The following is a 13229-nucleotide window of genomic DNA, read 5'->3' as shown; positions in this document are numbered from 1 at the left end:
CCCCCCGGGAGACGGGGACACCGGGTAACCGTCACTTGTTTCCGTTGCCAGAAGCCCGGGCACTACGCCAATGACCCAGAGTGCCCCATGGCCACCCAAATCCCCCCTGCGGCAACCCCTGCGAGACAGATAGCCAACGTAGCTCTGGGGGAGGAGGTTGAGGAAACCGGGGAGTGGGAACCCGCAGCTATGGCCCTAGTATCCCTGGGAGATAGAGAGATGGTCCCTGGTAGCCTCCTGCCCTCCAACACGAAGAAATACGGGCAGCTCGTCAAGATCAATGGCCACCAAAAAGAGGCCCTGCGGGACACCGGGGCCAGCATCACCGGTGTCCTCAGGCACTTAGTCCCCGAGGAGCAGATCCTCCCCAACGTCTTTTGCCCGGTAATTTCCGCAGATAAAAGAGAGAGTATGTGTCAGGTAGCCCTGGTGCCGTTTGAGTGGGGTGGGGTGATAGGTAAACTAAGGGTTGCCGTAAGAACCTCCCAGCCGGTCGACTGCCTCTTAGGGAACGACCTGGAGAGTTCTCCCTGGAAGCACGTCGAGCGCAAGGCCCACCTAGGAATGATGGGACTCCCCGAGTGGGTGTGCGCCACCACCCGATCTATGTCAGCCCGACTCACCCCCCTGAGAGAAGTCGAAGACGCCCCGACCGAAGAAGTCAGAACAGTAACCGCCGAGGGTCCTCCCGTCCCCCCATCGGAAGTGTCAGCCGCCAGCGACGAACCCTCACCGTCCGACACCGCCCCGGTCCCCGAGTTAGGCGATCTACCCGAATTGGCCCAATGGCGCCACGAGGGCGGGCCCACCCGGGAGGAATTTTGCCGGGAGCAAGCCATTTGTCCTTCCCTGATCAGACTGCGGCGCCAGGCCGAGGGCCAAGCCGCAGGCGACCAAACCGGAACGCACCGAGTTTATTGGGAGAATAACATTTTGTACAGTGAGCAGAAGTCGGTGGAGCTGGGATCCGGACGGGTGCCGGTGGTACCCCTACGCTTCCGAGACTTCCTCCTGGGCTTAGCCCACGACGTCCCCCTCGCCGGCCACCTGGGTCAAGACAAGACCTACAGCCGTCTCGTGACCCATTTTTACTGGCCTAGAATGAGAGCAGCTGTAGAAGCCCTCTGCAAGTCCTGTCCCACGTGCCAAGCTAGTGGGAAGAGTGGGGGGAGGCGCAAGGCTCCCCTCCAACCCTTCCCGGTCGTCAGTACCCCCTTCGAACGAGTCGGGATCGACATCGTGGGGCCCCTGGACCCCCCACCTCCCAAGGTCACCGGTTTATCCTGGTCCTAGTGGATCACGCCACCCGCTATCCTGAGGCTATCCCCCTACGCACCGTCACGGCCCCCGTGGTGGCCCGGGCCCTGATGGGGATCTTTTCCCGGGTGGGTTTTCCCCGCGAGGTCGTGAGCGATCGCGGCACTAATTTTATCTCGAAGTACATGACGTCCCTGTGGCAACAATGTGGAGTGTCCTATAAGTTCACCACCCCGTACCATCCCCAAGGGAACGGCCTAGTAGAGAGGTTTAACAGAACTCTGAAAGGGATGATCACCGGCCATGAAGAGCCCCTCCGGCGTAAGTGGGACATCCTGCTCCCCTGCCTCTTGTTCGCTTACCGAGAAGTCCCCCAGAAGTCCCTAGGGTTCAGCCCGTTTGAGTTGCTCTATGGACACCCCGTCCCAGGTCCCCTCAGTTTGGTTAAGGAAGGGTGGGAGGCGGCACCCCAGACCACCCCACGAGATGTTTTCCAATATGTTCTGACCCTCCGGAACCAGACCAGGAAGTTCCGAGCACTGGCCGAGGCCAACCTAGAGGCAAGCCAAGAAGAGATGAAGCGCTGGTACGACCAGAATGCCACTCTGGTCGAGTTCCAGCCGGGCCAGCAAGTATGGGTCATGGCCCCCGTGAAGCCGTGCGCCCTCCAGGACAGGTGGACCGGGCCCTACAAAGTGATTGAGCGGAAGAGTCAAGTCACATACTTGGTGGACGTCCAGTCGCCTCGGGATCCCCTTCGGGTCCTTCACGTGAACCGCCTCAAGCCTCACTTCGTGCGGACAGAACTGAGCCTCCTGCTGGCCACCGATGACAGGGCCGAAGATGAGTCCGATCCCCTCCCGGACCTCCTGTGTGTCAAGGAGCAGGATGGCTCAGTGGAAGGAGTGAACCTCTCATCAGCCCTCACTGCCCAGCAACAAGAGGACTGCCGCCAGCTCCTAGGACAATTTTCCGACCTCTTCTCCCTGATCCCCCGAGTCACCGACTGGTGTGTCCATGACGTGGACACCGGGGACAGCCCGCCGGTGAGACACCGAGCATACCGGGTCCCTGACCGGGTCCGGTCCTGCATTCAAGCTGAAGTCTCGAAGATGTTGACCCTGGGGGTGATCGAGCCATCTGACTGTCCCTGGGCCAGCCCCGTGGTCCTGGTCCCGAAGGCAGCGGCCCCCGGTGTCGCCCCCGAGCTCCGATTCTGCGTGGACTACCGGGGGCTCAATGACGTCACCCGAGCCGATGCCCACCCCATTCCACGAGCCGACGAGCTCATTGACCGACTCGGGGCAGCCCGGTTCCTCAGCACATTCGACCTCACCTGCGGATACTGGCAGATTGCGCTCACCGAGGGGGCCAAGGAGCGGTCCGCCTTCTCCACCCCAGATGGGCACTACCGCTTCCGTGTAATGCCCTTCGGAATGAAAAATGCCCCGGCCACCTTCCAGCAACTGGTGAATAGAGTCCTGGCCGGGCTGGAACAGTTCAGTGTGGCCTATCTAGACGACATCGCCGTTTTCAGTTCCGAATGGAGTGACCACCTCCAGCACCTCCGGACGGTGCTAACCGCCTTGCGCCAGGCAGGCCTCACAGTAAACGCCAGAAAGTGCCAGATTGGGCAAGGATCAGTAGTCTACCTGGGGCACCAGGTCGGGAGCGGCCAGGTCGCCCCTCTAAAGCCGAAGATCGACGCCATCTTGGCCTGGGAACCACCCACCACCCAAACGGGGGTCCGAGCCTTTCTGGGCCTCACTGGCTACTACCGAAGATTCATCCGGGGTATGGCAGCCTTGTCGGCCCCCTCACAGAACTCACATCTAAAAAACAGCCAAAGAAGGTGCAGTGGACGACTGCCTGCCAGGAGGCGTTCGATGCCCTAAAGAAGGCCATGTGTACTGTCCCCGTCCTCCAGGCTCCCGACTACTCCAAGGAGTTTGTAGTCCAAACCGATGCCTCCGAGCATGGCATTGGGGCCGTCCTGTCCCAGATGAATGACCAAGGCCTAGACCAGCCCATCGCCTTCCTCAGCCGGCGGCTGTTGCCCAGAGAACAGAGATGGAGCACCATTGAGCGCGAAGCCTTTGCCGTGGTCTGGGCACTCAAGAAGCTACGCCCCTACCTGTTCGGCACCCATTTCAAAGTCCAAACCGACCATCGGCCCTTGCGATGGCTCATGAAGATGCGAGGAGAAAACCCCAAGCTACTGCGGTGGTCAATCTCCCTCCAGGGGATGGATTTCACCGTAGAACATCGCCCTGGTACGGACCACGCCAACGCTGACGGCCTCTCCCGGTTCTTCCGCCTCAGCGAAGAGAACCCCCCAAGATGATGGGCAGTTCTCTCCAGCTTTCAGCTGGGGGGGACGCGTGTTGGACCCGGCCTCGTAGCATGGCCCTACTTGCCCCCGTACCACATAACCTGGTACCTGCAGCCCCAAGCACACGGCCTAGCCGATCCTTCCCACCAGAACACACGCACCCGACCCGGGCATCCTCGTCCATGGCCTCTCTCCTTTCGGCCACCCCGGGCCCGCGTGCCCACTTCATGCACCAAGATGGCCGCCCGGCCCCAGCGCGACCCGGGCCTAGCGGCGCCACTCCGGCTGGAGGACATCACGCTTGCCAGGGGATGAGAGAGGGAGGAGCAGTTTCTATCGCACCTCTGAACTCCCCTGGGACGATGGGTTTCGATCGGCCCTCCGGCCTCCCTGAGGGCTGGCTCCATGCCTGCTGGGTGTCTGGGACTCCTCCCGACCCGGCCCTGAAAGGATCAAAAGACAATGGCAGGAAACCTCGACAAGTAACCCCCAGGTGACAAGACCCCTGCCTGCACAGACTCCGGACATCAAAGAGGGGTCGACCTATAACAAGGGGTGCTCTGGGACTGTCCGGCAGATTCGACGCTAGAACAACGAGAGCCTGCTGACGCGGTCGCGGCTCCTGGAACTTAGAACCACCTGAGCCCTGCTGAGTGACTCGCGGCTCCCTGAAGATCGTAAGACCTCCGAACTTGTACCTGAGCCCTGCTGAGTGACTCGCGGCTCCCTGAAGATCGTAAGACCTCCGAACTTGTACCTGAGCCCTGCTGAGTGACTCGCGGCTCCCTGAAGATCGTAAGACCTCCGAACTTGTACCTGAGCCCTGCTGAGTGACTCGCGGCTCCCTGAAGATCGTAAGACCTCCGAACTTGTACCTGAGCCCGCTGAGTGACTCGCGGCTCCCACAGACTCCCACGGTCCCGCCAGACCCCAACTACAACAAGCATATCCCCCAGCTCGAGGATTGTGAGCTGTGCGCCGGGTACGTCCCTGCCTTGAACCTTTGCCAGAGACTGTCCCGCTACCCCCTATCCCTTCCGAGACTCATTGAGCCCGCGCTCTCCTTGTACATATTTGCAGTGCTAACCTGATTGATAAAGATTGATTCCTAAGAACGCATGGTGTGGTGTCTCTGTGTCGTGTGGTGCCAGAGGTACGATCCTAGATACGAGATTCCTCCCCCTGAGGAGTCTCCCGCCAGTGCCCGGCTACGATACTTTGAGGGTGGGTCCAGGGTAGTCAGGACCCCTTTCCGGGCTCCTCTGAGGTCGCCGTCTAACACACCCTCACCTACCTCATCGACACAATCAACACGATACAACACATCGCTCAACCAACACGCTTCAAACGCCACAACTATGACCTCGGCTTCTCAACAGCACCAGCAATATAACGCAAACCACACATGCTCCGGACCAGACCACCTCACAATCTCTATCTCCCTTCTCAGCATCTATCAACAACGGACTGCCTGGTCTGCAGTGGTTTCTACATCGTGGTGCAAGAGGGCGCCTCTTGGCAGCAGAGTTCAGCCGCACAGGCACCTGGGGAGGATGTGGCCTAACACCCAGAGCGGATGACTTTGGAGCGGAGGATCGGGTAGGTTCGAGTCTCAAAAATGACTCCAAACATCCTGTGATTCTGGCCAAATCACCTATTCCCCCCTGCCAAGCAAAGATGAATGTGTTCTCGTGTAACACAACTGGTGCTCATGTAAAGCGCTCCGATACCCTTGGGTCGAGGTCGCGCTATAGAAAACTGCAAATGTAGCGCCAAGAAGCAGGAACAGACAGCGCTTGTCCTGCCAGCCTCATAGACGTGCGCTCTCTCCAGTTTATAATGTGTCCCAGCAGGAGGCGCTCTGCAGCCCTGATCTCTGCCCTCCATCACCAGGGACTGTCACCAGGGGGGTGGGGGGCACTCACTCTATTCTTCAAGGGTGGGCAGTGGCAGGGGCGCCGGACAGTGCTCTCATGCCCACTGTCCCTGTTCTTGCCCTCATCGCTTGGTTAATGCCTGGTGTGCAATGGTTTCTACATCCTGGTGCAAGAGAGCGCCTCTTGGCAGCAGAGTTCAGCCGCACAGGCACCTGGGGAGGATGTGGACTAACACCCAGAGCGGACGACTTTGGAGCAGAGGATCGGGTAGGTTCGAGTCTCGGCAATGACTCTAAACATCCTGTAATTCTGGCCAAATCACATATTCCCCCCCTGCTGAGCAAAGATGACTGTGTCCTCGTGTAACACAATTGGTGCTCATGTAAAGTGCTCCGATACCCTTGGGTCGAGGTCGCGCTATAGAAAACTGCAAATCTAGCGCTAAGAAGCAGGAGCAGACAGCGCTTGTCCTGCCAGCCTCATAGATGTGTGCTCTGTCCAGTTTGTAAGGTGTCCCAGCAGGAGGCGCTCTGCAGCCCTGATCCTCTGCCCTCCATCACCAGGGACCGTCACCAGGCGGGGTGGGGGGCACTCACTCTATTCTTCAAGGGTGGGCAGTGGCAGGGGCGCTGGACAGTGCTCTCATGCCCACAGCCCCTGTTCTTGCCCTCATCGCTTGGTTAACGCCTGGTCCGCAGTGGTTTCTACATCCTGGTGCAAGAGAGCGCCTCGTGGCAGCAGAGTTCAGCCGCACAGGCCCCTATGGAGGATGTGGCTGAACACCCAGAGCGGACGACTTCGAAGCGGAGGATCGGGTAGGTTCAAGTCTCGGCAATGACTCTAAACATCCTGTGATTCTGGCCAAATCACCTATTCCCCCCCTGCCGAGCAAAGATGAATGTGTCCTCGTGTAACACAACTGGTGCTCATGTAAAGTGCTCTGGTACCCTCGGGTCGAGGTCGCGCTATAGAAAACTGCAAATGTAGCGCCAACAAGCAGGAGCAGACAGCGCTTGTCCTGCCAGCCTCATAGACGTGCTCTCTGTCCAGTGTGAGGGAGAGAGGGGGGGCACACAGCTCATGTGCCCCTACAGCTCTCACTCAGTTGTGCGCCCTTAAAATCACAAATGTATCAAGCATTGACAAACTCAACAGGCGGGGCTTCGTTGCTTCTCTTTGTGTAATGCAAGCAGATGCCACAAAATTAAATCAAATCAAATGCAGGTGTCTAAACTTGGCTGCCGCACGTTTGAAATAAACATGTTAACATTATAAAACATTCACTGAGGCGGCTGCTTCACTAGTGGGGTTTTTAAATAGCAAGCCCTTCGGTTGCACGGGACATTGTACGATTATTTGAGAAGGAGACAAGAATAAATCAACACCAAACCCTCCGATCACAAGCGCTCTGATCACAGGGACCTCTGACGCGTCACTTACGGGACTTACTACAACAGCTTTAAAACAAGCGCTCGCCATGATGTAGACTTTTGGCTTTTTCACCCGTCCCACTTGGACAGCCGCGCCTGCTTTCCTTCTGAAGAAAAAGGTTTCTTATCTTTATTGGGCCCTATGGGAAGCAGGCGAGGCCGTCCAAATAGGACGGCTCAAAAAGCCGACGGAAAACATCACAACCAGCTCTTTTCCAATGGCTGGCCACCATTTAGCATGAACGGTGACGCCACCCAATGGAAAAGAGGGGTGGGGCTAAATATACCTAAAAACTTTAAATCTCGCCAGCGAGACTGCGCATGTGCGCAGCCCACGCTAGCCGAGACCTAAAAAGCTGTCGACCCATATGTGGCCCGGGTGCCAGCTGCACAGTATGCTTGTGCAGACATAGGGCCCGATTCACAGAATTAACTTAAGACAAAATCCTAAACTTACTACTTTTGGTATTCACAGAATGCACTTACTACTTTTGGTATTTACAGAATGCACTTACTACTTTTGGTATTCACAAAATGGATTTACGACTACTAACTTTACGTCCGCACTTGGGCTGGAAATTCCGGCCCGGAGGCGGAGCTTCCGGACCGGAGGCGGGGCTTCCAGCCTGGAGGCGGGGCTTCCAGCCCGGAGGCGGAGCTTCCAGCCCAGAGGCGGAGCTTCCGGCCCAGAGGTGGGGATTCCGGCCGGTGGCGGAGATTTAGCCATGGCCGAAATCTCCACCTCCGGGCCGGAAGCTCCGCCTCTGGGCCGGAAGCCCCACCTCCGGGACGGAATTTCCAGCCCGAGTGCAGACGTAAATTTAGTAGTCGTAAATCCATTCTGTGAATACCAAAAGTAGTAAGTGCATTCTGTGAATACCAAAAGTAGTAAGTGCATTCTGTGAATACCAAAAGTAGTAAGTTTAGGATTTTGTCTTAAGTTAATTCAGTGAATCGGGCCCAACGAGTTTCTGAGCAGACCCTCTGCTGTTTAACTTTTATTTCACCTACTTTTTACTGTGTTTAACATGTACTTCCCTGCTATAACTTCAAAGGCACTTTTCCACAGCCTTCATATGTTTAGTTACTCCATCACTTTTCCCAAAACATCAAGAAAACAAGTGACAAGGTTAAGTATAATTTGCCATTAGTAATAAAAACACTATGTTAGAAAAAAATAATTTATATCTGTAAATTGTTCTTTAATTTGGGATTGGTTGGTATAACCGGTAATTAATTGAAACACAATTCAAATAATTATAAACTTAAAAAGTAAGTCAATTACATTTACAGTATACAGGTACTAAACCAACCACTGTGTGTATTAAAATAATTGAACGCAATTAAAGAAATACAAATATATTGTGTATTGGATACTATTAGGGTTATCATTCAGGTTAGAATGAAGATTTGTGTTAAACTTAGATGAACTTATTTTAATTATTTCTGAAAGTGTGATTTCATTTCATTTGGGTGCCGATTCCGATAGGGTAAAAAAAATTCCCGTACGACTCGTATTCGAATATTTTTACGTACGAATCGTACAAGTCCCCTACAACCGGTGAAGTACGATTCGTACGTGAAAAATACATACGATTCGCGTCGGGAAAAGGTGTACGAGAGGGAGCAGGACAGTTTTACATACAAATCGTAAAACTGAAGTCCGAGCGTGCAAGTACGATCCGTTCCGCCCTTCCGAATACACAAGCGCATGGAAAACGCCCCGTACGAAGCGAACACAGTACCACTCGTATCCGGGTAAACTTGTGCCCGGGATACGAGTCGTACAGCCCACCCCTCTCCCCGCATATGTCAGCACCGTACCCCTGTATGTCATCACCGTACCCCCCCATGTCCTCACTGTACCCCAGCCCCGTACGTGTACGTGCCGTACCCCAGCGCCGTACCCCAGCTCCATACTTGTACGCACCGTACCCCAGCACCGTACCCCAACACCGTACCCCAGCCCCGTACTTGTTTGCACCATACACCACTACCGTACCCCAGCCCCATACTTGTACGCACCGTACCCCAGCACCATACCCCAAGACCATACCCCAGCCCCGTACATGTACGCACCGTACCCCAGCACCGTACCCAGCCCCGTACATGTACGCACCGTACACCACCACCGTACCCCAGCCTCGTACTTGTACGCAACGTACCCCAGCACCGTACCCCAACACCGTACCCCAGCCCCGTACTTGTACGCACCGTAGCCCAGCACCGTACTCCAGCCCCGTACTTGTACGCACCGTACCCCAGCACCGTACCCCAACACCGAACCCCCGCCCCGTACTTGTACGCACCGTACCCCAGCACCTTACCCCAACACCGTACCCCAGCCCCGTACTTGTACACGTACGTCTGCTAAGGTAGTACACGTACGTGTACAACCAGTGCGTACACGTACTTATACACGTACGTGTACTAAGGTAGTACACGTACGTGTACTACCAGTGCGTAAACGTACTTGTACACATACGTGTACAAGTACGTGTACTAAGGTAGTACACGTACGTGTACAACTGGTGCGTACACTTACTTGTACACGCACGTGTACTAAGGTAGTACACGTATGTGTACCAAGGTAGTACACGTACGTGTACAAGTACGTGTACGCACTGGTAGTACACGTACCCATACGTGTACTACTAGTGCCTACACGTACGTGTACAACTAGTGCGTACACGTACTTGTACATGTACATGTAGTACCTTAGTACACGTATGTGTACAAGTATGTGTACAACTGGTGCGTACACGTACTTGAAGGCACTGGTAGTACACATACGTGTACTACCTTAGTACACGTACGTGTACAAGTATGTGTACGCACTAGTTGTACACGTACGTGTAATACCTTAGTACACGTACGTGTACTATCAGTGCGTACACGTACGTATCAAACGCACTGTGCAACTGGTGCCGTAGGGGTATGCGTGGTACGGACCGTACCCACGCCCTCAGAGCGTGGGTACGGTCTGTAGCACTATATTAGTGGTGACATAGGGGTACGCATGGTACGGACCGTACACACGCCCTCACAGCGTGGGTACGGTCCGTACCACCATTGTAGTGGTGACGTAGGGGTACGCGTGGTACGGACCGTACACACGCCCTCAGAGCGTGGGTACGGTCCGTAGCACTATATTAGTGGTGACGTAGGGGTACACGTGGTACGGACCGTACACACACCCTCAGAGCGTGGGTATGGTCCGTACCACCATTGTAGTGGTAACGTAGGGGCACGCGTGGTACGGACCGTACCCACGCCCTCAGAGCGTGGGTACGGTCCGTAGCACTATATTAGTGGTGACGTAGGGGTACGCTTGGTACGGACCGTACCCACACCCTCAGAGCGTGGGTACGGTCCGTTATACTATATTAGTGGTGACGTAGGGGTACGTGTGGTACGGACCGTACCCACGCCCTCAGAGCGTGGGTACGGTCTGTAGCACTATATTAGTGGTGACGTAGGGGTACGCATGGTACGGACCGTACACACGCCCTCAGAACGTGGGTACGGTCCATACCACCATTGTAGTGGTGACGTAGGGGTACGCATGGTACGGACCGTACACACGCCCTCAGAGCGTGGGTACGGTCCGTAGCACTATATTAGTGGTGACCTAGGGGTACGCGTGGTACGCACCGTACACACACCCTCAGAGCGTGGGTACGGTCCGTACCACCATTGTAGTGGTGACGTAGGGGTACGCGTGGTACGGACCGTACCCACGCCCTCAGAGCATGGGTATGGTCTGTAGCACTATATTAGTGGTGACGTAGGGGTACGCGTGGGTACGGTCCGTAGCACTATATTAGTGGTGACATAGGGGTACGCGTGGTACGGACCGTGCCCACGCCGTCAGAGCGTGGGTACGGTCCGTAGCACTATATTAGTGGTGACGTAGGGGTATGTGTGGTACGGACCGTACCCACGCCCTCAGAGTGTGGGTACGGTCTGTAGCACTATATCAGTGGTGACATAGGGGTACGCATGGTACGGACCGTACACACGCCCTCAGAGCGTGGGTACGGTCCGTTCCACCATTGTAGTGGTGACGTAGGGGTACGCGTGGTACGGACCGTACACACGCCCTCAGAGCGTGGGTACGGTCCATAGCACTATATTAGTGGTAACGTAGGGGTACGCGTGGTACGGACCGTACACACACCCTCAGAGCATGGGTACGATCCGTACCACCATTGTAGTGGTGACGTAGGGGTACGCGTGGTACGGACCGTACACACGCCCTCAGAGCGTGGGTACGGTCCGTAGCACTATATTAGTGGTGACGTAGGGGTACGCGTGGTACGGACCGTACACACACCCTCAGAGCGTGGGTATGGTCCGTACCACCATTGTAGTGGTGACGTAGGGGTACGCGTGGTACGGACCGTACCCACGCCCTCAGAGCGTGGGTACGGTCTGTAGCACTATATTAGTGGTGACGTAGGGGTACGCATGGTACGGACCGTACACACGCCCTCAGAGCGTGGGTACGGTCCGTACCACCATTGTAGTGGTGATGTAGGGGTACGCGTGGTACGGACCATACACACGCCCTCAGAGCGTGGGTACGGTCCGTAGCACTATATTAGTGGTGACGTAGGGGTACGCGTGGTACGGACCGTACACACACCCTCAGAGCGTGGATTCGGTCCGTACCACCATTGTAGTGGTGACGTAGGGGTACGCGTGGTACGGACCGTACCCATGCCCTCAGAGCGTGGGTACGGTCCGTAGCACTATATTAGTGGTGACGTGGGGGTACGCGTGGTACGGACCGTACCCACGCCCTCAGAGCGTGGGTACGGTCCGTAGCACTATATTAGTGGTGACGTAGGGGTACGCGTGGTACGGACCGTACCCACGCCCTCAGAGCGTGGGTACGGTCCGTAGCACTATATTAGTGGTGACATAGGGGTACGCGTGGTACGGACCGTACACACACCCTCAGAGCGTGGGTACGGTCCGTACCACCATTGTAGTGGTGACGTAGGGGTACGCGTGGTACGGACCGTACCCACGCCCTCAGAGCGTGGGTACGGTCCGTAGCACTATATTAGTGGTGACGTAGGGGTACGCGTGCTACGGACCGTACCCACGCCCTCAGAGCATGGGTACGGTCCGTAGCACTATATTAGTGGTGACGCGGGGGTACGCGTGGTACGGACCGTACCCACGCCCTCAGAGCGTGGGTACGGTCCGTAGCACTATATTAGTGGTGACGTAGGGGTACGCGTGGTACGGACCGTACCCGCGCCCTCAGAGCGTGGGTACGGTCCGTAGCACTATATTAGTGGTGACGTAGGGGTACTCGTGGTACGGACCGTACCCACACCCTCAGAGCGTGGGTACGGTCCGTAGCACTATATTAGTGGTGACGTAGGGGTACGCGTGGTACAGACCGTACCCACACCCTCAGAGCGTGGGTACGGTCCGTTATACTATATTAGTGGGTACATACCGTACCTATGCTCTGAGGGCGTGTGCACGGTCCGTACCATGCGTACCCCTATGTCACCACTAATATAGTGCTACAGACCGTACCCACGCTCTGAGGGCGTGGGTACGGTCCGTAACACACGTACCCCTACGTCACCACTAATATAGTATAACGGACCGTACCCACGCTCTGAGGGCGTGGGTACGGTCTGTACCACGCGTACCCCTACGTCACCACTAATACAGTGCTACGGACCGTACCCACGCTCTGAGGGCGTGGGTACGGTCCGTACCACGCGTACCCCTACGTCACCGCTAATATAGTGCTATGGACCGTACCCACGCTCTGAGGGCGTGGGTACGGTCCGTACCACGCGTACCCCTACGTCACCGCTAATATAGTGCTATGGACCGTACCCACGCTCTGAGGGCGTGGGTACGGTCCGTACCACGCGTACCCCTACGTCACCACTACAATGGTGGTACGGACCATACCCACGCTCTGAGGGCGTGTGTACGGTCCGTACCATGCGTACCCCTATGGCACCACTAATATAGTGCTACAGACCGTACCCACGCCCTCAGAGCGTGGGTACGGTCCTTAGCACTATATTAGTGGTGACGTAGGGGTACGCGTGGTACGGACCGTACACACACCCTCAGAGCATGGGTACGGTCCGTACCACCATTGTAGTGGTGACGTAGGGGTACGCGTGGTACGGACCGTACGCATGCCCTCAGAGCGTGGGTACGGTCCGTAGCACTATATTAGTGGTGATGTAGGGGTACGCGTGGTACGGACCGTACACACACCCTCAGAGCGTGGGTACAGTCCGTACCACCATTGTAGTGGTGACGTAGGGGTACGCGTGGTACGGA

Source organism: Triturus cristatus, chromosome 4_1, assembly GCF_964204655.1.
Source record: "Triturus cristatus chromosome 4_1, aTriCri1.1, whole genome shotgun sequence".
In the NCBI taxonomy this organism is placed as follows: domain Eukaryota; kingdom Metazoa; phylum Chordata; class Amphibia; order Caudata; family Salamandridae; genus Triturus; species Triturus cristatus.
Note: the sequence above shows the minus strand (reverse complement) of the source record.